We start from the raw sequence: 26,338 nt of genomic DNA, 5'->3' as shown, positions 1-26,338 counted from the left end.
CCACCCCCTTTTCTGAATCGTTTTTGGCCACTATAGGTGTGGCAGGGTATACTCAGACATGAGTCCCTTGCTCACTGCTCCATCAGGATTCAAGCAAGCTGGGCCGACGAGGCTGAAATGCCAGAAACCGGTCCCCGGTAGCTTGTCTCCTTTCAGGTGAAGAATTGGCTTGGTAGTTTGGTCTGCCCTGTTCCCATGATGCACTGGGCCAGGGACAGACTAATTTGCATATAGCCAGGTTCTGAGCTGGGATGGGGCAGTGAGCTAAATAACGGTGATGGATCAAGCCCTGATCTTTGGACTGGGTAAGAGTGGTCTGCTTAATTCAGACACTCTGTTCATCACCACCCCCTTTTCTGAATCGTTTTTGGCCACTGTAGGTGTGGCAGGGTATACTCAGACATGAGTCCCTTGCTCATTGCTCCATCAGGATTCAAGCAGGCTGGGCAGACGAGGCTGAAATGCCAGAAACCGGTCCCCGGTAGCTTGTCTCCTTTCTGGTGAAGAATTGGCTTGGTAGTTTGGTCTGCCCTGTTCCCATGATGCACTGGGCCAGGGACAGACTAATTTGCATATAGCCAGGTTCTGAGCTGGGATGGGGCAGTGAGCTAAATAACGGTGATGGATCAACCCCTGATCTTTGGACTGGGTAAGAGTGGTCTGCTTAATTCAGACACTCTGTTCATCACCACCCCCTTTTCTGAATCGTTTTTGGCCACTATAGGTGTGGCAGGGTATACTCAGACATGAGTCCCTTGCTCACTGCTCCATCAGGATTCAAGCAAGCTGGGCCGACGAGGCTGAAATGCCAGAAACCGGTCCCCGGTAGCTTGTCTCCTTTCTGGTGAAGAATTGGCTTGGTAGTTTGGTCTGCCCTGTTCCCATGATGCACTGGGCCAGGGACAGACTAATTTGCATATAGCCAGGTTCTGAGCTGGGATGGGGCAGTGAGCTAAATAACGGTGATAGATCAAGCCCTGATCTTTGGACTGGGTAAGAGTGGTCTGCTTAATTCAGACACTCTGTTCATCACCACCCCCTTTTCTGAATCGTTTTTGGCCACTATAGGTGTGGCAGGGTATACTCAGACATGAGTCCCTTGCTCACTGCTCCATCAGGATTCAAGCAAGCTGGGCCGATGAGGCTGAAATGCCAGAAATCGGTCCCCGGTAGCTTGTCTCCTTTCTGGTGAAGAATTGGCTTGGTAGTTTGGTCTGCCCTGTTCCCATGATGCACTGGGCCAGGGACAGACTAATTTGCATATAGCCAGGTTCTGAGCTGGGATGGGGCAGTGAGCTAAATAACGGTGATGGATCAAGCCCTGATCTTTGGACTGGGTAAGAGTGGTCTGCTTAATTCAGACACTCTGTTCATCACCACCCCCTTTTCTGAATCGTTTTTGGCCACTATAGGTGTGGCAGGGTATACTCAGACATGAGTCCCTTGCTCACTGCTCCATCAGGATTCAAGCAAGCTGGGCCGACGAGGCTGAAATGCCAGAAACCGGTCCCCGGTAGCTTGTCTCCTTTCTGGTGAAGAATTGGCTTGGTAGTTTGGTCTGCCCTGTTCCCATGATGCACTGGGCCAGGGACAGACTAATTTCCATATAGCCAGGTTCTGAGCTGGGATAGGGCAGTGAGCTAAATAACGGTGATGGATCAAGCCCTGATCTTTGGACTGGGTAAGAGTGGTCTGCTTTAATTCAGACACTCTGTTCATCACCACCCCCTTTTCTGAATCGTTTTTGGCCACTATAGGTGTGGCAGAGTATACTCAGACATGAGTCCCTTGCTCACTGCTCCATCAGGATTCAAGCAAGCTTGGCCGACGAGGCTGAAATGCCAGAAACCAGTCCCCGGTAGCTTGTCTCCTTTCTGGTTAAGAATTGGCTTGGTAGTTTGGTCTGCCCTGTTCCCATGATGCACTGGGCCAGGGACAGACTAATTTGCATATAGCCAGGTTCTGAGCTGGGATGGGGCAGTGAGCTAAATAACGGTGATGGATCAACCCCTGATCTTTGGACTGGGTAAGAGTGGTCTGCTTAATTCAGACACTCTGTTCATCACCACCCCCTTTTCTGAATCGTTTTTGGCCACTATAGGTGTGGCAGGGTATACTCAGACATGAGTCCCTTGCTCACTGCTCCATCAGGATTCAAGCAAGCTGAGCCGACGAGGCTGAAATGCCAGAAACCGGTCCCCGGTAGCTTGTCTCCTTTCTGGTGAAGAATTGTCTTGGTAGTTTGGTCTGCCCTGTTCCCATGATGCACTGGGCCAGGGACAGACTAATTTGCATATAGCCAGGTTCTGAGCTGGGATGGGGCAGTGAGCTAAATAACGGTGATGGATCAAGCCCTGATCTTTGGACTGGGTAAGAGTGGTCTGCTTAATTCAGACACTCTGTTCATCACCACCCCCTTTTCTGAATCGTTTTTGGCCACTATAGGTGTGGCAGGGTATACTCAGACATGAGTCCCTTGCTCACTGCTCCATCAGGATTCAAGCAAGCTGGGCCGACGAGGCTGAAATGCCAGAAACCGGTCCCCGGTAGCTTGTCTCCTTTCTGGTGAAGAATTGGCTTGGTAGTTTGGTCTGCCCTGTTCCCATGATGCACTGGGCCAGGGACAGACTAATTTGCATATAGCCAGGTTCTGAGCTGGGATGGGGCAGTGAGCTAAATAACGGTGATGGATCAAGCCCTGATCTTTGGACTGGGTAAGAGTGGTCTGCTTAATTCAGACACTCTGTTCATCACCACCCCCTTTTCTGAATCGTTTTTGGCCACTATAGGTGTGGCAGGGTATACTCAGACATGAGTCCCTTGCTCACTGCTCCATCAGGATTCAAGCAAGCTGGGCTGACGAGGCTGAAATGCCAGAAACCGGTCCCCGGTAGCTTGTCTCCTTTCTGGTGAAGAATTGGCTTGGTAGTTTGGTCTGCCCTGTTCCCATGATGCACTGGGCCAGGGACAGACTAATTTGCATATAGCCAGATTCTGAACTGGGATGGGGCAGTGAGCTAAATAACGGTGATGGATCAAGCCCTGATCTTTGGACTGGGTAAGAGTGGTCTGCTTAATTCAGACACTCTGTTCATCACCACCCCCTTTTCTGAATCGTTTTTGGCCACTATAGGTGTGGCAGGGTATACTCAGACATGAGTCCCTTGCTCACTGCTCCATCAGGATTCAAGCAAGCTGGGCCGACGAGGCTGAAATGCCAGAAACCGGTCCCCGGTAGCTTGTCTCCTTTCTGGTGAAGAATTGGCTTGGTAGTTTGGTCTGCCCTGTTCCCATGTTGCACTGGGCCAGGGACAGACTTATTTGCATATAGCCAGGTTCTGAGCTGGGATGGGGCAGTGAGCTAAATAACGGTGATGGATCAAGCCCTGATCTTTGGACTGGGTAAGAGTGGTCTGCTTAATTCAGACACTCTGTTCATCACCACCCCCTTTTCTGAATCGTTTTTGGCCACTATAGGTGTGGCAGGGTATACTCAGACATGAGTCCCTTGCTCACTGCTCCATCAGGATTCAAGCAAGCTGGGCCGACGAGGCTGAAATGCCAGAAACCGGTCCCCGGTAGCTTGTCTCCTTTCTGGTGAAGAATTGGCTTGGTAGTTTGGTCTGCCCTGTTCCCATGATGCACTGGGCCAGGGACAGACTAATTTGCATATAGCCAGGTTCTGAGCTGGGATGGGGCAGTGAGCTAAATAACAGTGATGGATCAAGCCCTGATCTTTGGACTGGGTAAGAGTGGTCTGCTTAATTCAGACACTCTGTTCATCACCACCCCCTTTTCTGAATCGTTTTTGGCCCCTAAAGGTGTGGCAGGGTATACTCAGACATGAGTCCCTTGCTCACTGCTCCATCAGGATTCAAGCAAGCTGGGCCGACAAGGCTGAAATGCCAGAAACCGGTCCCCGGTAGCTTGTCTCCTTTCTGGTGAAGAATTGGCTTGGTAGTTTGGTCTGCCCTGTTCCCATGATGCACTGGGCCAGGGACAGACTAATTTGCATATAGCCAGGTTCTGAGCTGGGATGGGGCAGTGAGCTAAATAACGGTGATGGATCAAGCCCTGATCTTTGGACTGGGTAAGAGTGGTCTGCTTAATTCAGACACTCTGTTCATCACCACCCCCTTTTCTGAATCGTTTTTGGCCACTATAGGTGTGGCAGGGTATACTCAGACATGAGTCCCTTGCTCACTGCTCCATCAGGATTCAAGCAAGCTGGGCCGACGAGGCTGAAATGCCAGAAACCGGTCCCCGGTAGCTTGTCTCCTTTCTGGTGAAGAATTGGCTTGGTAGTTTGTTCTGCCCTGTTCCCATGATGCACTGGGCCAGGGGCAGACTAATTTGCATATAGCCAGGTTCTGAGCTGGGATGGGGCAGTGAGCTAAATAACAGTGATGGATCAAGCCCTGATCTTTGGACTGGGTAAGAGTGGTCTGCTTAATTCAGACACTCTGTTCATCACCACCCCCTTTTCTGAATCGTTTTTGGCCCCTACAGGTGTGGCAGGGTATACTCAGACATGAGTCCCTTGCTCACTGCTCCATCAGGATTCAAGCAAGCTGGGCCGACAAGGCTGAAATGCCAGAAACCGGTCCCCGGTAGCTTGTCTCCTTTCTGGTGAAGAATTGGCTTGGTAGTTTGGTCTGCCCTGTTCCCATGATGCACTGGGCCAGGGACAGACTAATTTGCATATAGCCAGGTTCTGAGCTGGGATGGGGCAGTGAGCTAAATAACGGTGATGGATCAAGCCCTGATCTTTGGACTGGGTAAGAGTGGTCTGCTTAATTCAGACACTCTGTTCATCACCACCCCGTTTTCTGAATCGTTTTTGGCCACTATAGGTGTGGCAGGGTATACTCAGACATGAGTCCCTTGCTCACTGCTCCATCAGGATTCAAGCAAGCTGGGCCGACGAGGCTGAAATGCCAGAAACCGGTCCCCGGTAGCTTGTCTCCTTTCTGGTGAAGAATTGGCTTGGTAGTTTGTTCTGCCCTGTTCCCATGATGCACTGGGCCAGGGGCAGACTAATTTGCATATAGCCAGGTTCTGAGCTGGGATGGGGCAGTGAGCTAAATAACGGTGATGGATCAAGCCCTGATCTTTGGACTGGGTAAGAGTGGTCTGCTTAATTCAGACACTCTGTTCATCACCACCCCCTTTTCTGAATCGTTTTTGGCCACTATAGGTGTGGCAGGGTATACTCAGACATGAGTCCCTTGCTCACTGCTCCATCAGGATTCAAGCAAGCTGGGCCGACGAGGCTGAAATGCCAGAAACCGGTCCCCGGTAGCTTGTCTCCTTTCTGGTGAAGAATTGGCTTGGTAGTTTGGTCTGCCCTGTTCCCATGATGCACTGGGCCAGGGACAGACTAATTTGCATATAGCCAGGTTCTGAGCTGGGATGGGGCAGTGAGCTAAATAACGGTGATGGATCAAGCCCTGATCTTTGGACTGGGTAAGAGTGGTCTGCTTAATTCAGACACTCTGTTCATCACCACCCCCTTTTCTGAATCGTTTTTGGCCACTATAGGTGTGGCAGGGTATACTCAGACATGAGTCCCTTGCTCACTGCTCCATCAGGATTCAAGCAAGCTGGGCCGACGAGGCTGAAATGCCAGAAACCGGTCCCCGGTAGCTTGTCTCCTTTCTGGTGAAGAATTGGCTTGGTAGTTTGGTCTGCCCTGTTCCCATGATGCACTGGGCCAGGGACAGACTAATTTGCATATAGCCAGATTCTGAACTGGGATGGGGCAGTGAGCTAAATAACGGTGATGGATCAAGCCCTGATCTTTGGACTGGGTAAGAGTGGTCTGCTTAATTCAGACACTCTGTTCATCACCACCCCCTTTTCTGAATCGTTTTTGGCCACTATAGGTGTGGCAGGGTATACTCAGACATGAGTCCCTTGCTCACTGCTCCATCAGGATTCAAGCAAGCTGGGCCGACGAGGCTGAAATGCCAGAAACCGGTCCCCGGTAGCTTGTCTCCTTTCTGGTGAAGAATTGGCTTGGTAGTTTGGTCTGCCCTGTTCCCATGTTGCACTGGGCCAGGGACAGACTTATTTGCATATAGCCAGGTTCTGAGCTGGGATGGGGCAGTGAGCTAAATAACGGTGATGGATCAAGCCCTGATCTTTGGACTGGGTAAGAGTGGTCTGCTTAATTCAGACACTCTGTTCATCACCACCCCCTTTTCTGAATCGTTTTTGGCCACTATAGGTGTGGCAGGGTATACTCAGACATGAGTCCCTTGCTCACTGCTCCATCAGGATTCAAGCAAGCTGGGCCGACGAGGCTGAAATGCCAGAAACCGGTCCCCGGTAGCTTGTCTCCTTTCTGGTGAAGAATTGGCTTGGTAGTTTGGTCTGCCCTGTTCCCATGATGCACTGGGCCAGGGACAGACTAATTTGCATATAGCCAGGTTCTGAGCTGGGATGGGGCAGTGAGCTAAATAACAGTGATGGATCAAGCCCTGATCTTTGGACTGGGTAAGAGTGGTCTGCTTAATTCAGACACTCTGTTCATCACCACCCCCTTTTCTGAATCGTTTTTGGCCCCTAAAGGTGTGGCAGGGTATACTCAGACATGAGTCCCTTGCTCACTGCTCCATCAGGATTCAAGCAAGCTGGGCCGACAAGGCTGAAATGCCAGAAACCGGTCCCCGGTAGCTTGTCTCCTTTCTGGTGAAGAATTGGCTTGGTAGTTTGGTCTGCCCTGTTCCCATGATGCACTGGGCCAGGGACAGACTAATTTGCATATAGCCAGGTTCTGAGCTGGGATGGGGCAGTGAGCTAAATAACGGTGATGGATCAAGCCCTGATCTTTGGACTGGGTAAGAGTGGTCTGCTTAATTCAGACACTCTGTTCATCACCACCCCCTTTTCTGAATCGTTTTTGGCCACTATAGGTGTGGCAGGGTATACTCAGACATGAGTCCCTTGCTCACTGCTCCATCAGGATTCAAGCAAGCTGGGCCGACGAGGCTGAAATGCCAGAAACCGGTCCCCGGTAGCTTGTCTCCTTTCTGGTGAAGAATTGGCTTGGTAGTTTGTTCTGCCCTGTTCCCATGATGCACTGGGCCAGGGGCAGACTAATTTGCATATAGCCAGGTTCTGAGCTGGGATGGGGCAGTGAGCTAAATAACAGTGATGGATCAAGCCCTGATCTTTGGACTGGGTAAGAGTGGTCTGCTTAATTCAGACACTCTGTTCATCACCACCCCCTTTTCTGAATCGTTTTTGGCCCCTACAGGTGTGGCAGGGTATACTCAGACATGAGTCCCTTGCTCACTGCTCCATCAGGATTCAAGCAAGCTGGGCCGACAAGGCTGAAATGCCAGAAACCGGTCCCCGGTAGCTTGTCTCCTTTCTGGTGAAGAATTGGCTTGGTAGTTTGGTCTGCCCTGTTCCCATGATGCACTGGGCCAGGGACAGACTAATTTGCATATAGCCAGGTTCTGAGCTGGGATGGGGCAGTGAGCTAAATAACGGTGATGGATCAAGCCCTGATCTTTGGACTGGGTAAGAGTGGTCTGCTTAATTCAGACACTCTGTTCATCACCACCCCGTTTTCTGAATCGTTTTTGGCCACTATAGGTGTGGCAGGGTATACTCAGACATGAGTCCCTTGCTCACTGCTCCATCAGGATTCAAGCAAGCTGGGCCGACGAGGCTGAAATGCCAGAAACCGGTCCCCGGTAGCTTGTCTCCTTTCTGGTGAAGAATTGGCTTGGTAGTTTGTTCTGCCCTGTTCCCATGATGCACTGGGCCAGGGGCAGACTAATTTGCATATAGCCAGGTTCTGAGCTGGGATGGGGCAGTGAGCTAAATAACGGTGATGGATCAAGCCCTGATCTTTGGACTGGGTAAGAGTGGTCTGCTTAATTCAGACACTCTGTTCATCACCACCCCCTTTTCTGAATCGCTACTACTGCTAAGCACTTTGTAAACACTTGTGGTGCTGTTGTGACCCCAAATGGAGGGAGTTTGAACAGATAGTGTTGTCCTTGTATAACAAATCTTAGATACTTCCTGTGCGCAGGATGTATAGGAACATGAAAATAGGCGTCCTTTAGGTCTAGTGTTGAAAGAAAATCTCCCTGTTCTACTAATGGGAGTACTTGTTGTAAAGTGATCATGTGAAAATGATCTGATTGTATGTAGTGGTTGGGGGGCCCGAGGTCGAGAATTGGTCTCAGTGATCCCTTCCTTCCTGGGGATTAGAAAGTACAGGGAGTAGACTCCTGTTCTTTGTTCCTGTAAAGGGACCACTTGAATAGCATCTTTTTCTAGAAGTGCTAGAACTTCCTGTTGAAGCAGTTATGTGTTCTGCAGATATTGGACGCTGCCTGGGTGGTATGTTTGGGGGGGTTGCTGTGAGTTCTAGGCAGTAGCCATGTTGGATAATCTGTCTTACCCACTTGTCTGTTGTGATGGAATTCCAGACAGGTAGGAACTGTGATAGTCTGCCCCCCACAGGAGTGGAATGCTGTAGGGGAGGCAGAGGGAAGTCACTGTTTGGGAGTGGAAGAGGAGCGGTTGTTGTTATTACCTCTACCTCTTCCCTTATTGTTGTTGCCTCTGTATCCTCCTCTAAAGTAGCCTTTATTAGAGGAGGTTTGTGTGTGTGTCTTAAAAGATGATGTGGTATCTGTGCCGGTCTGCTTGGAGCCTCCTCTATAAGAGGAGCGGCGAAAAGAACTTCTAGTCTGGGTGGATTGTAATGCACCCATAGACTTAGCAGTGTCCGTGTCTTTCTTCATCTTTTCTAGTGTGTTGTCTACTTCCGGCCTAAACAACTGGTTCTGATTGAAGGGCTGGTTCAGGATGGTAGTTTGTACTTCTGGTTTGAAACCTGAAATACGTAACTATACATCACGTCTGAGAATAACACTAGTATTAACTGCTCTGGATGCTGTGTCAGCTACATCTAGTGCGCATTTAATTGAGGCATTAGATATTAATTTGCCTTCTTGTAAGAGCTCTTCTGCCTGATCTTTGTATTGATCTGGTAGGTGTTCCATTAATTTTTCTAGTTGGTGGTAGTGAGCCCTGTTGTAGCGTGAGAGTAAGGCTTGTGTGTTTGCTATGCGCCATATGTTTGTTGCTTGCGCAGCAATCCGTTTCCCTGACGCATCAATAATTTTAGATTCTTTGTCAGGCGGGGGTGTGTCACCAGAAGTCTGGGAGTTGGCTCTTTTACGTGCATTTGACACTACCAAAGTGTCTAGTGGCAGATGCCCCTTATTGTAGACTGGATCAGCTGGTGCTGGTCTATACTTTTACTCTATTCTGGGATTTAGCACCCAACACCGTACTGGATCTTTAAAAATGACTCCTTTGATCATGGGTAATATTTGAGTAGACCTTTGTGACTGTTCAAAAGTGTCTAATAAGAAATCCTCCTCAATGGCATCAGAGTGCATTGAAAATCCATGGTAAAGGGCAGCTCTGTTTAATAGATGATTAAACCCAATACTATCCTCTGGAGGGGAAGGTTTTGTTGGGTAGTATTGAGGATCAGGGATGTCTGGTGGAAAATTATATGCATCGTCATCTTTGGGATATTCTGGATTGACATCCTCATCTAAAGGGTATGTATGTGGCTCTGGTACGTCATCCCCCCCACCTAAATCATACTCCTCGTCAGTGTGGTGTGATGATGCAGGAGATTGAGCAGGAGAAGTTATAGGTTCAATATATGGAGTAATAGGAGAGGAAGAAGGTGAAGGAGAGGAATGGTGCATTGGAGAAGTTGCACAATCCTTTTTGGCAGGAACCACAGGTGGAAGTGGTGTGTCTGCTGGTCTTTTTTATAAGGAATTGCTACCAGATGTCCAGTTTTTGGATTAATATGGACTTTTTTCTGTCTAGGATCTGGTTTAAACAGATCTTCCTCTTCTATAATCTTCTTCAGCGTCGATTTTTTCGGTGCCAATAGGGGTTGCTTAGTGTTTTTTGCCTTAGGAGAAGTCATTGATTCCTGTGGAAGTTTTTTCGGTGCCGAAGGTGGTTTAGGCTTGTCTGGAGTCTTTGGTACCGATATTGAAGATTTTGGCATGGAGGTTTTGTTGGGCCTGCAGTGCCGGAATATAGCTTCCCTTCCTTATATTTGGAACCGGAGGTTTTCGGAGTCAAAGCTTTCGGGTCCGGTACAGTTCCTGGCTTCGGCACCGATGTGTCTTTTGGTTCGGGTGCCGAAGGGTGTTTGGGCACCGAAGGGCGTTTTGGCTTCGGTCTCGAAGAGTCCTTCGGTGTCGAAGGATGTTTTGGTGCCAATGGAGGAGGTGGAATTGGCAAATGTGTTTTTTTCGGCGCCGAGGCACCGGAAGGCGTAGTCTTTTTCCTCGGAGCCGAGCCCGAAGGTGGGGTGTCGGAGGGTAAATTTCGGTCTCGACTGGGTCCCATGGGCGGAGGCTGACCGTTGCCTTTTGTTTGGGTAGTGTCTGTGGTGCAGGGGCAGAGGTACTCACGGGTTGTCGAGATGGAATCTAATCGTCCGAGTCCTGTGCTCCCGATATGATCTGAAGATCAGGCGAGTCTTCCTCGGCGACGAGTGGAGCCTCGTAAAGAGATATCTTCGAGTGGGTTCTCGTCCTCGGAGACGTCTTCTTGGATGATCTCCTCCTCAAAGATGGCCTCCGGTGCTGGCGCTGATCTCCTCATCTCGTGTCGATGGGCCCTCTGATCCCAAATGGTCTTCTTCGATCGGAAGGAGGCACAGGCTGTGCAGGTCGACTAGTCGTGTTCTGGCGAGAGACAGAGGTTGCAAACCTCGTGATGGTCACTATGAGGGAATTTTGCTCGACATACCGGGCATCTTTTGAATGGAGTTCTGTCCATGAGGCGTAGGCCGTACGGCGCCGATAGGCCCAACAGCCCGCGTCGACACACCGGGATGTAGCTGGTGATGTCGAAAAGTCTATTCGATGTCGAAAAAGTTGAACTAAAGTTTTACGCTTCGAAAATGCAGAAAAAGTGTTTTCTAGCCGGAGCGGAAAACTTTCATCCGAACCCAGTGGTGGAAAAAAACAATCTGAGGATAGAGTCGATGACCATGCGCAGTATTGTCCAAGGGAGGAGTCACCTATCTCGTGACTACAAAGACTTCTTCCAAGAAGACAACAACCTGCAATCATCTGAGCCCAACACCAGGTGGTGATCTATTGCTAAGTGTACAATCTGCAGCTCATATGCCTCGAACACAATGTTTACTACGGAACAGACACAATGCATTCCTTTACAACATGGTCTTTACAACAACCATATTGTTACCAGGCGTGCAACACCAGGGAATGTGTTGGATTTTAAATCTAATGCCTTCCCTGCTGTTGCGCAAACTGGAGTAGGAACAGTAATTAATACTATTCCTAAGTCCAGCGTGCCCCCTAGAGCAATGACTTGAGTTTTAATGACACACGAGGTTGAAACGCGGTCGGTGTAACAACCACATTGTAAAGTACTGCTTTGTAAAGGCACGCATTGTAACGTACTATATTCGTGTCCAACTCTACTGTCTGTGGAGAGAGCTGTATACCACTCCACTCTCTGCGGAGAGAGCTGTGTACCACTCTGCTGTCAACGGACAGAGCTGTGTCCCACTCTGCTCTCTGCGGATAGAGTTCTGTCCATTCACCTCTGTGTAAAGTCTCTTTTACTGCAGCATATTGCATAATTATATGTTATTGCGTTCCTTGCATATTCTGTATGTTTCCCGTGTTAATCATCACACCCTAATACACAGGTTGTTGTCAGTGCTTAATATGAGTCAGTGGTTACAGGTAAGGCACACCACACTAATTTTTGTTGGAACTAAACTTGTTTTCCTCATTATAGTCTGCTCCACGTCAAATCGGTGAAAGACACGGAGGGGATAGAAAGAAAAAAAAAACAAGAGAAAAACCCAGGAAATATGAGGTAGAAAGCAGAAACCTGCCAGAGTAGGATAAAGAGGCAGAGAGTGTCTGGTGGTGGATTAAAGAGGCATCAGGTGGAATAAAGACTACACTGCATTGGTATTCAGCGCCCGATACTCAGTAGTGTCGGCTGCACCCCTTTTACAAAGTAAGCACTGGTTCTTATTAACGAAAGCCAGGTGATTATCAAGCCTGCTTCTTATATAACCATGCCCTCTTTTTTCTCTCTGCTTTCCATTCCACCTTCTCCCACAGCCCTCCCTCTCGTTTCTGTCCCTTGCTACTTCTTCCTTGTCCCGTGTCTCTTTTTTATCATTTTCTTTAATATATCCTGCCCCTCGCTCTCTTCTTCTCTTTCTCTCATTTCAATTCATTGTAAATTACTCAAATTCACTATTGCTTTATCAGCAGGGCACAAGTCGGGGGTCGGCAGAGTTTGTTGGGGTCCCCTCACTGTTATCTAGAAAAGGGACTCAGTTCCACCGAGCTCCTTAGCCTGCGACTGGGAATTGTTACTTTGTGCCTCAGCACTGCAGACACAGGCCTCTGAGTGTTTGTAACTATCCGTCCCACTAGCAGCCTCCCCTTTATTTATTTGTGTGAGTGGCGCAAGAGAGGAACAGAGAACTTGACAAAATTAGCCCTTCTATTGCTTAATTCACTGTAGATGTGAAACACTTTGGGGCTTAGGGGCTGGATAATGAATAACTTCAGGAAACAAACGCAAATTAAAAACACAATTTATTTATTCGCTGAAAACTGTTTAAAAATGTAATTTCCAAGTTCCCCATATCTGTTTAAAAATATTTACACTTTTAGTCATTTCTGAGTTTAGTTACAAACTGATAGTGGAAAAAAACATGATGTATAAAAACTGAATCCAAAAACATCTTCTTACATTATTTTATGTTTCTTGTTTTTAAAACAGGCCATCGACCTTTCACATGAAAATTATTATAAGGGCCTGACATCACTTCTTGTGACGTCACTACATGTGACGTCATTGTGATTTGCATTTGATAATGGGCTCTTTTACTATTTTCCTTACTTGTGCCCTGTTATTAGAATTACATTGGTCTATAGCTATTAAAAATAAATATATAAATTCACAGGTTTTCAGCCCGTTTCGCTGGTGATGTCATGCATCGACATGTATTCAGCTGCTTCATCTATTTTTAGGTGAATACAAATCACCTGCCGTTCCCCCTCCTTCCATTTCTCTTTCTTTTTATCCCCCTTTCTTAGTCTCTCTCGCTTACTTTATCTCTCTTCCTCTCTATATCCCCCACACTACTGTTAGTGTTAGCTTCATGAATCTCACTGCCACTTCTGGCATTCATACGACAAATCCTTCAGAACATTTGAGAACAAGGGACTATCAGTGTGGAAGACGAGTTGCTGAGAGTGCAACGGATTGTCCTGCACATATATGCTTTTGATGTGGGATTTCACTATTTCACCACATTCTTAAACCAGTGTCTGCTGCTTACAGTCGCTCAATTATGGTAAAAGGTAGAGTTTGGCAAGTCACAAAATGAATAGGGAGAGCCAAGTCGGGGAGGAGCCACGGGTCACACTTAGTTATGAGTCACGAGCAGATCCATCAACCGATAACAGTGAGTAAAAGATGCAGCAAATGTTACTTAAAAACAAGGTATATTTTTTATTTATAAAGTTTTACATGCTCATTTATATCTAAAAATAGGTTATTTCTTGAACACTTGTGCTTCGCTTTAGTTCATTACATGTACTGCAGTGACATTTGTTAATAGTAATACATACATTTTACCAATGAAGCTTCCATCTACAGAGCCCTGACAACATGTCCACTCTGGGTGTGTTGGGTTTATAGGTTTTATCACTAATCCTACAAATTAGCTGAAAATACCATTGTTAGTCCCAGTATTGTTCAGTGTTGCTTTTAAAGGAAGTGTGATCAGGTGCGATTGAATTTTTTTCTTTGTATCTCTTCTTCAACAAATAAAAATGAACAATGTTTCTTTTCTTTTAATCCGCATTGTGCTCGCCTCCAACTGTGTATCCTGGTGCATCATGTTGCTTTGCTTTGTGTACCGGAGTGAACAATCTCTGGAAACAAACACTTTTATAACTCTGCAAATACTGTTATCTGTTTTTCTTCTTTACTGCTAGTCGGGTCTTCTTCACACTTTCAGCGCCCTTCTATGTTTTCTCCCTGTGCGTTCGCTGATGACTTTGTAGCTCTGATAATCGACTAAAGCTCTTCCCACATTCACTGCAGTTGAATGGTTTTTCTCCTGTGTGAGTTCACTGATGATATCTTAATGCTGAAGAGAAGCGAAAACTACTGTCACATTCACTACAATAATAGGGTTTTTTCCCCGTGTGTGTTCGCTGATGACTCAGAAGTTGTGATAACCAACAAAAGCACTTTGCACATTCACTGCACTTGAATGGTTTTTCTCCTGTGTGAGTTCGCAGATGACACCTTATTGATGAAGAGCTACGAAAACTACTGTCAGATTCGCTACAATGATAGGGTTTTTTACCCGTGTGTTCGCTGATGACTTTGTAGGTCTGATAACTGACTAAAGCACTTTGTCAAAGTCAAATAATTTATATAGCGCACTACATACCCAGAGGGTAGAAACCACCGCAATGGAGCGCACACCGCTAGCCCCTCCTCCGGATCGCCCCTCGGGATTCTGGTACTTGTAGTTCAATAGTGGATCACCCAGGTGGGTGCAAGTCGGTACTTGTTGGACAGATGAATCTCTAGACCCGATACATGTCCCGGGTGCGGTGTGCGCTCCATTGCGGTGGTTTCTACATACCCAGAGGGTCTCAAGACGCTTGTGGAAGGGTGGGAAATTACTTGTCGAATATCCAGGTTTTAAGCTGCTTTCTGAAGGCTAGGTGGTTTTGAGTAAGGCGAAGGTGAATGGGCAGGGAGTACCAGGTTTTAGCTGCTAGGTAGGAGAAGGATCTTCCCCCCATGGTGGTTTTGTTGATGCGTGGAACAGCAGCGAGGGCTTGGTTAGAAGAACGTAGCTGGCGGGAGGGGGTGTAGAAGGATAGTCGCGTGTTGAGGCATTCGGGTCCAAGTTCGTAGAGTGCTTTGTGTGCGTGGGTGAGGAGGCGGAACGTTATCCTCTTATTGACAGGGAGCCAGTGGAGGTCTTTCAGGTGACCGGAAATGTGGTCTTTACGCGGGATGTCTAGTATGAGTCTGGCTGAAGCGTTTTGGATGCGTTGAAGTTTTTTCTGAAGTTTTGCGGTGGTACCGGCGTACAGGGTGTTTCCGTAGTCCAGGCGGCTTGTAACCAGTGCGTGGGTGACCGTTTTTCTAGTTTCGGTGGGGATCCAGCGAAATGTTTTTTTGAGCATGCGAAGAATGTTGAAGCAAGATGATGAGACTGCGTTGACTTGTCTAGTCATCGAGAGTGAGGAGTCCAGGATGACGCCCAGGTTCCGTGCATGGTCCGTTGGGATGGGTGCTTTTCCTAGGGCCGCTGGCCACCAAGAGTCGTCCCAGGCAGAAGGGGAGGTACCTAAGATGAGGACTTCTGTTTTGTCTGAGTTCAGTTTAAGACGGCTGTGCTTCATCCACTCGGCTACTTCTTTCATCCCTTCGTGTAGGTTGGTTTTGGCGGTGTTAGGGTCTTTGGTGAGTGAGAGGATCAGTTGAGTGTCATCCGCCTAGGAGATGATGTTGAGGTTGTGTTGGCGTGCGATGGTCGCGAGGGGGCTCATGTATACGTTGAAGAGGATGGGGCTGAGTGAAGATCCTTGTGGCACGCCGCAGATGACTTCGGTGGCTTCTGACTTAAACGGTGGGAGGCGGACTCTCTGAGTTCTTCCGGCAATGAACGAGGTGATCCAGTCCAGTGCTTTTCCTTGAATTCCGATGTTGTTGAGGCGTTGTATAAGGGTGCTGTGAGGGCGACTGTGTCTCCATTGTCCAGTAGTGTTCGAATGTCGTCTGTTGCTGCGATGAGTGCGGTCTCGGTGCTGTGTTTGGCTCGGAAGCCGGATTGTGAGGAGTCGAGGGATTTGTTGGATTCGAGGAAGGCGGCGAGCTGGTTGTTGACGGCTTTCTCGATGACTTTGGCCGGGAATGGTAGGAGCGAGATGGGGCGGTAGTTTTTGAGTTCGGTGGGGTCTGCTGTGGGTTTTTTCAGAAGGGCGCTGAGTTCGGCGTGTTTCCAGCTTTCCGGGAAGGTGGCGGAGTTGAGGGAGCAGTTGATGACGTCTCGGAGGTGGGGTGCGATGATGGAGTCTGCTTTGTTGAAGATGTGGTGGGGACATGGATCTGTGGGGGATCCTGAGTGGATGGAGTTCATCAGGCGAATAGTGTCCTCAGTGGAGATTGGGTTCCAGTCGTAAAGGATGTTCAAGGGGGGTTTAGGTTCGGTGGGTTGGTCTCCGGGTTGGTTGTTGAAGCTGTTATGGATGTCGGCGATTTTGTCGTGGAAAAATGAAGCTAGGGAGTCGCAAAGGATTTGAGAGGGAGTGATGTTGCTGGAGTTGGCAGTGGGATTGGTAAACTCTTTGACGATGTTGAATAGTTCCTTGCTGTTGTGGGCGTTGTTGTCTAGTCGGTCTTTGAATGCGGATTTCTTGGCTGTCCGGATCAGTTGGTGGTGTTGACGGGTGGCGTTTTTGAAGGCGTCTCTGGTGCTAGTGTTTGGGTCTTTTTTCCAGGCGTTCTCAAGGGAACGACAGAGTTTCTTGGATTTCTTAAGGTCATCGTTGAACCAGGGGGCGTTTTTGCTGCCTAGCTTGATTTGGCGTTTTTTCAAGGGTGCTAGGTTGTCGGCGCTGTGGGTTAGCCATTGTGTGAGGTTGATGGCTGCTTGGTTAGGGTTCGACGAATAGGCAGGGGGGTTTTGAAGAAGAGATGTGGAGATCTGGTCGATGGTGATTTTGTTCCAGTTTCTTCGCAGAGAAGGTTGAGGGTGGTTGTGGATTGTGTTTTATTTGTAGTTAAAGTGGACGCAGCTGTGGTCCGTCCAATGGAGAGCTGTGGTGTGATTGAAGGAGATGTGCTTGCTGGAGGTGAAGATAGGGTCGAGTGTGTGTCCTGCGTAGTGGGTGGGGGTGTTTACTAGTTGTTTGAGTCCGAGATTGGTTAGATTGTCCAGGAGGGTGGTGGTGTTGCTGTCGTTGCTCTTTTCCAGGTGAAAATTGAGGTCTCCCAGTAGAATGTATTCCTCGGAGGGGAGGGCGTGTGGGGTGATGAAGTCAGTGATGTCTTCACTGAATTGTGTGCGGGGTCCTGGTGGCCTGTAGAGGTGGGTGCCTCTGAGTGTGGTCTTGGGGTCAGTGTGGATCTGGAAGTGAAGATGTTCGGCGATAGTGAAGTTGACGTCTGAGCTGGTTGAGACGCGGATGGAGTTCTTATGGACGATGGCGATGCCTCCTCCTGTTTGGTTGATGCGGTCTTTTCGGATGATCTTGTAGCCGTCCGGGATGGCTATGGTGATGTCTGGAGCTGAACAGGCGTTCATCCATGTTTCTGTTAGGAAGGCGACGTCCGGAGAAGTGGTGTCTAGTAGATTCCAAAGGTCGATGGCGTGTCTGTGGATCGAGTGGGTGTTGAGCAGGATGCATTTTAGGTGGTAAGTGTCGGATCTCTGTTTGGTGTTTGTGGATTTGGTGTGGGTCTTGGTGCAGTCGAACTTGCAGGAGTAGCATGTGAAGGGTCCATGGGTGTGTCCCGGTGCGGCTTGGTGGCAGTTAGGAGGGCGGCAAGGGTTGAGAGCAGTGAGGGTTGCGGCGTCGTATGTTATACAGGAGAGCTGGGAAATGCGCCGTCCAGGCGCAGACGGGCGTAGACGGGCTTACCTTTGGCGCACCTTCGGCGCGGCCGCAGCGCGTGGACGCTGCGCGTTGGGACATCTGTCTTAAATGGCTAGTGGAGGGGGCGGAGCGTGGGAGGGTCAGCTGGGAGGAGGTAGTGGGGAGGAGGGGCGGGCCAGGGGAAACCACAACAACAAATGGAAGTCAAAGGGAAAGCGAGACAGGGGCAGCAAATGTACAATGGCACCGAGCGTGCAGCCAATGTACCAGCATGCAAATAAAGCCTCAGCAATGTCGCGCTGAAATGCAGAGCAGAGAGTGCGGCACTACGTATCAAAACGCTCAATTTGGTGAAATAAGTGCTCCAAAAGTCAAGCTACGATGACAGGCAAAAAACGATAGCAGTTACAGGTAGCACAGTAAACGATACCAATTCCAGCAAGGAGTGCGTTTCAGCAGAGTGCGTTGCGAGCAGCAGCACGATGAGATTGTGGAGACCGGGAGCGTGGGGGAGCGACCGTTCTGGAGTAGGTCCGGACGGTCACAGCTTGGCCGGGGAGGTGGTGAGCCCTCTATTCGTGGGTGGGAGGGTCAGCTGGGAGGTGGTAGCGGGGAGGAGGGGCGGGCCAGGGGAAACCACAACAACAAATGGAGTTCAAAGGGAAAGCAAGACAGGGGCATCAAATGTACAATGGCACCGAGTGTGCAGCCAATGTACCAGCATGCAAATAAAGCCTCAGCAATGTCGCGCTGTAATGCAGAGCAGAGAGTGTGGCACTACGTATCAAAATGCTCAATTTGGTGAAATAAGTGCTCCAAAAGTCAAGCTACGATGACAGGCAAAAAACGATAGCAGTTACAGGTAGCACAGTAAACTATACCAATTTCAGCAAGGAGTGCGTTTCAGCAGAGTGCGTTGCGAGCAGCAGCACGATGAGATTGTGGAGTCCGGGAGCGTGGGGGAGCGACCGTTCTGGAGTAGGTCCGGACGGTCACTGCACATGAATGGTGTTTCCCCTGTGTGTATTCGCTGATGTGTTTGGAGATTTGATTAGCGACTAAAGCACTTTGCACATTCACTGCCCTTGAATGGCTTTTCCCCTGTGTGTCTACGCTGATGTGTTTGAAGGCTTGATAACTGACGGATGTATGTCACTACAACACATACTTTTACAACGCATACCTTTACAACGCATTTTTTACAACGTGAGATCCGTTACAACGCATTCCATTACAGCGCATGCCATTACAACGCATCTTTAAAACTACCTTTACAACGCATTCTACTACAACGCATACTACCTTTACAACGCATACCATTACATTGCATGTATGGTAAGTATTGGATAGTGTAGGGGTAAAATTTACTATTCTAACTTCAGGGGGGTGCAACAGTAGGGTAAGTGTTGGATAGTGTAGGGGTAAAAATTACTATTCTAACTCCAGGGGGTGCAACAGTAGGGTAAGTGTTAGATAGTGTAGGGGTAAAAATTACTATTCTAACTCCAGGGGGTGCAACAGTAGGGTAAGTGTTGGATAGTGTAAGGGTACTATGTGTATGCGTTGTAATGGTATGCGTTGTAATGACTGCGTTGTAATGACACTCGTTGTAGAGGTATGCGTCATAGTGACATGCGTTGTAATGGTTGCGTTGTAATGGCATGCGTTGTAATGGATGTTGCGTTGTAAAAGGTTTGTTGTGAAGGTAGTGCTTTGTAAAAGTTGCGTTTTTAAGTGTTGTTTCCCTAACTGTCTAAAGCTCTTCACACATTCACTGCGCTTGAATGGTTTTTCCCCCCCTGTTTGTTCGCTGATGACATTGTAGGCATGATAAATGACTAAAGCACTTTGCACATTCAGAGAAAAAAGAAAAACCAAAGGTGGTGATGGACGGAGCGTTGACAATATAAACACTCACCCCCAGTCAACTGAAACAATGGATTTAGGCCCAGATCTCTGTACTGGGGTGAATGTATGACATTGTTCTGCATTCTGTCCATCACCTGTTGATTTTGCTTTGCACATTCAGTGCACTTGAATTTGGTTTTCCCCTGGGTGTGTTCGATTATGTGTTTGAAGTTGTGATAACTGACTAAAGCACTTTGTACATTCACGGCACTTGATTGGTGTTTCCCCTGTGTGTCTACGCTGGTGTCTTTGAAGGCTTGATAACTGACTAAAGCTCTTCACACATTCATTGCAATTGTATGGCTTTTCCCCCGTGTGTGTTCGATGATGTCTTTGTAGGTCTGATAATTGACTAAAGCTCTTCCCACATTCATTGCACTTGAATGTTTTTTCTCCTGTGTGAGTTTGCTGATGATTCCTTAATGCTGAAGAGTAACGAAAACTACTGTCACATTCACTACAATGATAGGGCTTTTTCCCCGTGTGTCTTCGCTGATGACTTTTTAGGTCTGATAACTAAGCATGGGCGTAAAATCCGCTCCGCTCGCGGATTTTGCGGATTTTCGGTAAATTCGCAATCCGCGAACTCTCGCGAACTTACCGAAAATTCGTAAATCCGTGCGAAGCGGATTTTTTTGCTTGGTCGCACTTGCCAACTAGAATACTATACAATTTCGCGGGAGTAAACACTCGCGAAAACGTAGATGCGGCGGGCAGGGACAATCTCGCAATTGCGAGATTGCAAAATTTGCAATTTCGCACAAGAAATCCACCAGCATGCAGCATAAACCTTGAAAATTATGATTTTTATTAGAATAACTCCTCAGGTTGACATTTGCCTGCTCTTTTTTTTTGCAAGGAGTCCATTTTGGGGGGGGGGGTGGGAGGAAGGAAGTGCCCCACAATCTCCAACTTCCTGTTCCTGTCCAGCAGGCTCCTCTCAGTGCTTTCTTCATGTGCAGGTCACTTTGATTTGGATCTTGACCTGGAAGCACTCAGCAGGTGCAAAAGTTCAAACTCAACATTAGTAACCATTCCCTGTAGTGCTTCCTGAGGGGCCCCTCCAGAGTTCAGTTGCCTACTTGCAACTATTCTATGACCCTGCTCTGACCCTCACAGCAGGCTCAGAGAATAGCTACAATTATACAACAAAGGTCCTGTTAAAAAAATTACACTGCAACAGAAAGCAATTACAGATAAGGAAGCAGGTGCCAGGGATCTTGACCTGGAAGGATTACTTTTTGTGGATGCTGCTGGATATTTGGATTTTTGTAAAACTGAAAGCACTCAGCAGGTACAAAAGTTCAATCTTATCATTAGTAACCATTCCCTGTAGTGCTTCCTGAGGGGCCCCTCCAGAGTTCAGTTGCCTACTTGCAACTATTCTATGACCCTGCTCTGACCCTCACAGCAGGCTCAGAGAAAGCAATTACAGATAAGGAAGCAGGTTCCAGCCAGGAAGTTCAAATTCAGTAACACATTAATCAGCCCCTAATTCATTTATGTCAGTTGAGGCAGGGCAGGTGTGCTTTTCCACCCATAATCTACAGTGATGAACTAGAGGGTGGCATGGTTGAGCCAGAGGGTGGCATGGGTGAGCCAGAGGGTGGCAGTGGTGAAACAGAGGGTGGCAGTGGTGAAACAGAGGGTGCTGTGATGAACCAGATGTAGAAACAACATGTTCGCGACCGTTGCTACCCGAAAAGTAAGTTTGCGTTTGCGAACTGGTACAAAATCCTCGCGAACTGGCAGAAATCCTTGCAAACACAAAAAAAAATCCGCAAATTCGCGACAGTTCGCGGATTTTGCGGATTACGAATCCGTAAATACGCAATTTCGTGGATTGCCAATTCGCAAAATCCGCCCATGCTTACTGATAACTGACTAAAGCACTTTGCACATTCACTGCACTTGAATGGCTTTTCCCCTGTGTGTCTACGCTGGTATCTTTGACGGCTTCAAAACTGAGTAAAGCTGTCACACATTCAAGGCAATGGTATGACTTTTCCCCTGTGTGTGTTCGCTGATGTCTTTGTAGGTTTAATAATCAACTAAAGCTCTTCCCACATTCATTGCACTTGAATGGTTTTTCTCCTGTGTGAGTTTGCTGATGATTCCTTAATGCTGAAGAGTCACGAAAACTACTGTCACATTCACTACAATGATGGGGTTTTGCCCCCGTGTGTGTTCGCTGATGTCTTTGAAGGCTTGATAACCCACTAAAGCACTTTGTACATTCAGTGCACTTGAATGGTTTTTCCCCTGTGTGTGTTCGCTGATGGCTTTTAAGCACTGATAATCGACTAAAGCTCTTCACACATTCACTGCACTTGAATGGCTTTTCCCCTGTGTGTGTTCGCTGGTGTCTTTGTAGGTCTGATAAGTTACTAAAGTTCTTTACACATTCACTGCACTTGAATGGTTTTTCTCCTGTGTGTGTTCTCTGATGAATTTGGAGGTTTGATAACTGACTAAAGCTCTTTACACATTCACTGCACTTGAATGGGTTTTCTCCTGTGTGAGTTCGCTGATGCCTTTGAAGGTTTGATAACTCACTAAAGTACTTTGCACATTCATTGCACTTGAATGGTTTTTCCCTGTGTGTGTTCGTTGATGTCTTTGAAGGCTCGATAACTCACTAAAGTACTTTGCACATTCACTGCACTTGAATGGTTTTTCCCCTGTGTGTGTTCGCTGATGAATTTGGAGATTTGATAAGTGTCTAAAGCTCTTTACACATTCACTGCACTTGAATGGTTTTTCTCCTGTGTGTGTTCTCTGATGAATTTGGAGGTTTGATAACTGACTAAAGCTCTTTACACATTCACTGCACTTGAATGGGTTTTCTCCTGTGTGAGTTCGCTGATGCCTTTGAAGGTTTGATAACTCACTAAAGTACTTTGCACATTCACTGCACTTGAATGGTTTTTCCCCTGTGTGTGTTCGTTGATGTCTTTGAAGGCTCGATAACTCACTAAAGTACTTTGCACATTCACTGCACTTGAACGGTTTTTCCCCTGTGTGTGTTCGCTGATGAATTTGGAGATTTGATAAGTGACTAAAGCTCTTTACACATTCACTGCACTTGAATGGCTTTTCTCCTGTGTGAGTTTGCTGATGACTTTGAAGGTTTGATAACTGACTAAAGCTCTTTACACATTCACTGCACTTGAATGGTTTTTGTCCTGTGTACGTGTGCTGATGAATCTTGAGTAGTGATGACAAAGTAAAGCTCTTGCTGCATGTGTTTGATTCTTCTTTCTTGGTTAGTGTCTGTGGGTCGGGTATATAGTTGTCTACATCCCTTGACTGTATTTCTTGATGGGCCAACATGGCTGATAAAGCACTTGTGTTTTTCTCACACACTTCATATGTGTGCGGTATTTTACACGTTTGATTTCTGTTTTAACAATAAAATACAATAGCCACCAAACATTTGCCACACTTCTAATACGTAGAAGGTGTCTTTGTAGGCGATTGTGCCTTTAGATTGGATTATGGCTATGCACGCTTGCGGGTAAAGTTGTATCTTCCCATTGGCCGATGCAAATTGAGACAGTCTGTTGTATTGTAGATACAAGAACTCCTCTTTTTTTTACCCGTCAGTTGTCTGGCTCCGCTCTGTTGTGCTTTTCTCTGACTGTTGTGATTTACCCAGAAAGAGTTTACAATTCACCTAGAGTACTAAATGATGGCTTGTCATTATATTAGAAAAAAGAGCACTGCGGTAATCACATCATACCGATCCCATGATCAAAGCTGGTGTTGGACACTTGTTTATACAGGAGGCGGTTTGTTATTGTTGTTGCCTTAATTTTGCAGAGGTCATTTCTTCGTCTCGTGGCGTGGAGGTGCACAGCTCAGTCTCTTGCAATCACTGAACTGCCCTTGATGCTTCATCCGGGATCTGTCAGTTTGTGTGCAGGTTCCCCTGTCGCCGACTGCGCTGATGATTTCCTGAATATTGTAGCTCATTATTTCTGCTATTATTGAAGATTTACAGCATTAGCTTCATTGTTGATGGTCATTTCATACATCCAAGGATGGTTTTCTGTTGGATGTAAAGATATTTAAAATTACTGAATTGAAACATAATGGAATGAGAATTCACAATGTTTAACTGGTTGTAAAAGAAATTTCAGAGGAGATTTACCAAATCTCCACGCAATGCAACGCAGCCCTCCCCCCCTCCAAAGCAAGGCTGCGCTGCGCTTCGTTGCGCGACAGGAAGGGAGAAGGAGAGGACCATATTTTCAAATATATGGCTCACTCCTTCCCTTTCCCTTGCGCTGGCACTGATTACAGCAGCCCTGCGCCATGCACACACCTTGCACCAGAGCGCTAGGGTGTGTGTGTGAGTCCAGCATAGATTTTGTACAGTAAGGACACCCTTCTTGTACAAAATACGATCCCTAGACACGAGGGAAAGCTTTTCCCACTTTGTATCGTGTTGCACAGTGCAGCACGCATGCAAAGTCAGAAAAGGAAGGACAAACTAAAGCATTTCTCCTTCCTTGCACCTAGTTTAAAAGTGTGCACTTTTCTCATGCTAAACTCAATCTACTGTATTTGGTAAATTGGGTTAAGCATGAGAAACCATGGGTGGTTGCACGGGAACGGCCATGCACCACCCTTGGCAGTCCCCAATGGCGCAAAGTAATGTAACTCAGTGCTATGCGCGACTTCACATTAATTTGACATTATTTGCTTGAAAGGAAATTAGGAAAAAGGGATTTTGTGCTGTTTTGTGCCACTTTTGTGATAGAAATACGGCACAAAATGTTAGTAAATCTCCCCTTCTTCTTTACCGCCTCTGAAACTTAGCAAGCAATATTTACACAGATATTTAACAAACAAGTCTGTTGATAGGGTAACAGCTTATTAATGACTGAAAAGGAGGTGATTTACTAGTGTTTACAGAGTAACTTAGCAAAGTAAGGGCGCTCACGGAGCACCCAAGTGCTTAGCGGTATAGCTTAAGATAGACGCATATGGTCAAGATTTCAAAGCTGCAAAATGTCCAGTAACTCTTTATGAAGTATACAACAAAAGTAACTCCATTCACACACTTCTTCTCGTTCCTTTCCGATTGACTTAAGATCATCTCAAATACCAACTCCTGTCTTTACCTCGCTGTTCATAAGTCAGCTTTGACACTTTCAACAGCTCCCTTGGTTCAAGCATATCTGGTTTCCTCTAACCTGGCAGATTCGAACATTATTGTGGGTTGAGGGGGGTTTCCTATCGCCATAACATCTGTCCATCTCCCTGAAACTAGTGCAGCCTACAGCACCCGGTTCTGGCCCTGAAAAATAACTTTAAAAAGCAAGCCTTTAGCTCTTCCTAAAGTACAAAAGGTTTTGTAAGATACAACTTTAAAAAGCAAGTCTTTAGTTCTTCCTAAAGCAGATAAAGTTCTGTAAGATGCAGCTCCTTCCGGGGCTTTTGTGTAAAACAGAACAAGGGGGTTCACTGTTAGGCCCATCCAATACACTATAAGCGCAGATCAGGCAAACAAACGTTGAATCATAAAATATAATATTCAACGATATCAGTAATTTAGTACTTATAGAGAATCCATCACAACCAATAATTTACCTGACATATCCCTGCAGCAGATGTGTGCATATTACTCTTTTCCCCCCCCTTTTCCACCATTACATGGCATCAGGTATAATGTTGTCCTTTTGGGGCCCAGGATGCCACTTTGTGACCGGGTGACCATTTGGCAGAGCGGAAGGAGGTGTCAGGTATCCACAGGTGATGCGACATTTCTACCTTTCCATATTTCTCATATCCAAGTTTACTAATTTCTTGTCCTGCGACCCCCCTACTGCCCTCTGACTGCGCACTCACTCTGTGGGGTTCATAAGAAGTCACATAACGGCCTGATAGTCACAAGGCCATGGATCTCACTTCTTCTACAACACTTATTGCCGACTTAGGGCCTAGTTTAGAGTTTTTCCAACAGATTATTGCCTCAATACTAGGAGTTGGTGAAGAATTCCACTCTGCCGGCGTAGCTTGTGATGCGCCAACGGTAAGGTGACGAGCGCTTGTGGGAAAATATAACGCGCTAGACTTCCTGCTGGTAATAGTTCTCATTGCGGGAGGTCACGGCAGGTCGCGACCACTCGAGGGTAGAACTCAGTCATTCTCGTTGATGAAGCTGCCACTCGATAAGAATGTCAATTAGAGAGGCAGAGGCAGCAGCGCCCTCTGGCACGAAGGGAAGTGCTGTTCGTGCTGATTTTACAGTGCGGGACAAACTCCTGGCACTAAAAATCAGTGAGAGCAGCGCAACTTAACAAACTCTGCCATTAGCGGAAGTCAGCGGAGTACGGCAGAGTTTTCCTGGTGCTTCGTGGAGTTCCGTGGAGTAAAACTCTGCGAACTACACAAAGGCCTAATCAAAACGTGACACATATCCTGTCTGCCTTATTATAATTGCCAGAGGATATAATGCATTTTTAATGGGGTGGGCAGGATACCTGTCACATTTGTGATGGAATAAACCATCCGCTGAAATATAAATCAGGCATTTGGTGTACATTGCGTCCAGTCTGGCTAGCTGGGCTTGACGGATCTTGTGGTTTGTGGGTCTCACACTCCGTTGAGGTCACCGCCAGGCAGACCTTCCGTCAACTGTGCCCTGTGCAGATCTTCATTCCAGGCAGAGGCTTCGGTCAGCTGTGCCTTGTCGTGCAGATCTTCGTTCCAGGCAG

The sequence above is a fragment of the Lissotriton helveticus genome (assembly GCF_964261635.1).
Source record: "Lissotriton helveticus chromosome 1_1 unlocalized genomic scaffold, aLisHel1.1 SUPER_1_unloc_57, whole genome shotgun sequence".
NCBI classification, from domain to species: domain Eukaryota; kingdom Metazoa; phylum Chordata; class Amphibia; order Caudata; family Salamandridae; genus Lissotriton; species Lissotriton helveticus.
The sequence above is the reverse complement of the archived record's forward strand: the minus strand, read 5'-3'. Positions refer to the sequence as shown.